The sequence below is a fragment of the Pinus tabuliformis genome, chromosome Q, assembly GCF_031772625.1.
Source record: "Pinus tabuliformis cultivar Carrire ecotype Pingquan chromosome Q, CPIR1, whole genome shotgun sequence".
Taxonomy (NCBI): Eukaryota; Viridiplantae; Streptophyta; class Pinopsida; order Pinales; family Pinaceae; genus Pinus; species Pinus tabuliformis.
In genome coordinates, this window is record NC_142296.1 from 121,537,369 (window position 1) to 121,540,701 (window position 3,333).

Here is a 3,333-nt window from a genome sequence, read left to right on the forward strand (position 1 = left end):
TGCAGTAGAAAATGTACTGGCTTTAAATGGATGTGATAATGCACAAAAAAGTGCATACTTGGTAAGTCTGTCAACTACCACCATGATGACACTCTTTCCCTTAGACTTGGGTAAACCTGTGATAAAATCCATTGAAACCTCCTCCCAACGTTGGCTTGGAATGGATAAAGGTTGTAATAGACCCGGTGTCTTAATTGTTTCAACTTTATTTTGTTGGCAAACCAAACATTCTGCCACAAAATTTTGAATATCTGATTTAAGGCCATCCCAAAAAAATTCCTTCTTAACCCTGTGGTAAGTTTTTAAAAATCCCGAGTGCCCTCCTAAGGGAGAAGTGTGCAATTCCATAAGAATCTTTTGTTTTAGCTGGGAATTCTTACAGAGGTATAAGCGATCTTTGTACCATAATGAATCATTTTTCCAGCTAAATGTATCAGACGTACTGGAATCTTGTTGTAGCTTTCGAATAATTGCCCACACTTCTTCATCATTCTTCCATTCCTCCCTTGCTTTGTTTATCCAATCTGGTTGGATAATAGAAATGGCGCACAAAAATGCTTCCACATCCTCATCCTTTCTTGAGAGTGCATCTGCCACCACATTTTGCTTCCCTTTTTTGTAGATGATTTCAAAGTCATAACCCAACATCTTTGTGACCCACTTTTGTTGCTCTTCAGAGGATAATCTTTGTTCTAAAAAGTATTTAAGGCTATCATGATCCGTTTTTACCTTGAAGTGTCTTCCCATTAGGTAGGGTCGCCATTTCTTAAGTGCATGGAATATTGCCAACATTTCCTTCTCATAAATAGCTTTGCTTAAAAACTTTCCCTTGATTGGATGACTTTCAAAAGCAATGGGTCTTTCATCTTGCATTAGAACAGCACCAATTCCATTTCCTGAAGCATCACATTCCACAATAAAGGTTTTTGTGAAGTCCAGTGTAGCTAAGACCGGTGCTTGGCACATTGCCTCTTTAAGATGTTCAAAGGCCTTTGTTGCTTCCGGAGTCCATGAAAATGCATCTTTCTTCAATAATGTTGTTAGAGGTGATGTTATTCTCCCATAATTCTTAACAAACTTGCGATAATACCCTGTCAACCCAAGAAATCCTCGCAGATTCTTTATGGATGTGGGGATTTTTCATTCCTTAATAGCTTTAATTTTGCTAGGGTCTACCTTAACTCCTTCATGAGATACAATATGACCCAAATAATCCACCTCCTGGACTCCAAAGAAACATTTGGATCTTTTTGCATATAATTGTTTCTCCTCCAATAGTTGTAGCACCCTGTCAACATGTTCAACATGATCCTTCCAAGACTTGCTATAGATTAGTATATCATCAAAAAATACTAACACAAATTTTCTAAGGAATGGTTTGAAAATTGAATTCATCAAACCTTGAAATGTTGAAGGTGCATTAGCTCTGATACCAAATGTTAGCTCTGATACCAAATTTTATGAAACCAGCTCCATCTCATTCACGTGGCTAAAATTAGAGGGCCATGCACTGACTTGGTGGGAGAGCCACATGGAAACCCTGAGGTTGGAGGGAGAACCTCCAATGACTAAGTGGGAATATTTTAAAACCCTCATTAAGTCATAATTTTATCCCATTGGGTACATGGTGGACCATTGGATCCAATGGCATTACTTCAAGAAAAAGTCAGGGCAAAGTGTGCAGGAGTACACCACAGAATTCAGAAAGATGGTTATAAAGTTGGTTATCTCTCCAAAGAACCCAGATGTACTCCTCAAGTATTTCGAGGGTCTGCACTACCATCTGTGTGAGCAAGTGATGTTTTCAAGCCCAAATCAGTGGATGAGGCTTGTGTACATGCACAATACCTGGAAAGCATTGGCCTAAAAAGAGCGCAATCAAGTGGATCGAAGCAAAAGGAGAAACAGGAAGCTTCTAAGGAGTGGAAGAAGAAGAAAAATGGGGGAAAGATAAACAGATGTTGACCACAAGACACCAATATAAAGATCCTAGCAACCACTGCAACATCGATGTCCATACATAAGAGAAGTGTTGGAACTTGCATCCAGAGCCAAACTTGAAGAACAAGAAGAAGGATAACAAGAAGAAGAATTTCATGGCCACTGATTCAAGCAACCAAGTTGAAAGCAGCTCAAATGTGGATGATAAGATCATTTGTACATCAGTGCAGAAGGAAGTGAATATGAGTAGCCTTCAGTAGAAAGAAGAGAAATAAATGGACAAACTCTTCCATATAAAGATATAGGTTAAGAAGACAAATATTGATGCTCTACTTGACTCAAGATCACAGGTGAATCTCATTGCAGCAGATCTAGTCAAGAAGTTGGGGTTCAACGTTCGTGATCATCCAAACCCATATCCATTAGGATGGGTAAATAAGGATGCAGAGTTGAAGGTAATAAAACAACGTAAAATTAGATTTTCTATCAATGTTGATTTTATTGATGAAATAGATCTAAATGTGGTTCCATTTGATGTATTTGGAGGCATGTTTGGAAGTCCATACATGTACATGCGTGATGCAATAATCATGAGGACATCCAACCAATATCAAATCATCAAGGATGGAAAATCGTTCATCATCAATGTGCACAAAGGCAAGTCAAAAATTTTGCTGGTAAGTGCCAACCAAGCCAAGAAATTGATCAGTTCCAGCAAGAAGTATGTTTTATTGTTTTTAAGAGAAGGTCAGTCTGAAGAGGAGAAAATAAGAGGAAAGGAATCCCTGGAGGGGTGTACTAAGAAATAGAAATAAAAATTGGAGGAGTTGTTACAGGCATACAAGGATGTGTTCTGATATCCTAAAGGGTTACCACCTAAGAGAGAAGTAGAGCATGAGATCCATCTATTTGCAGACTCCCCATTGCCAAATATTAGGATGTATAGGTAGTCTGTTATAGAATCAAGTGTGGTGAAGAAATAGTTGCAGCAGCTACTAGAACAAGGTGTCATTAGACTAAGTATGTCACCATGTGGGTCACCCATCATCATTGTGCCAAAGAAGGATGGGACTTGGTAGATGTGTATAAATTAAAAGGTGTTGAACAAAATCATGCTTAAGAACAGATACCCCATGTCCAAGCTAGATGATTTGTTGGATCAACTACAGCAAGAAAAATACCTCACCAAGATGGACTTGAATCTTGGATATCACCAGGTTCAAGTCAAAGAATAAGGCACCTAGAAGAACACCTTAAAAACTAGGAAAGGTTTGTATGAGTGGTTAGTCATGCCATTTAGTCTATGTAATGCACCAACTACGTTTATTGAGATTAATGAATGATGTACTAAGACCTTTTATAGATTCATTTGTTATTGTTTATTTGGATTAT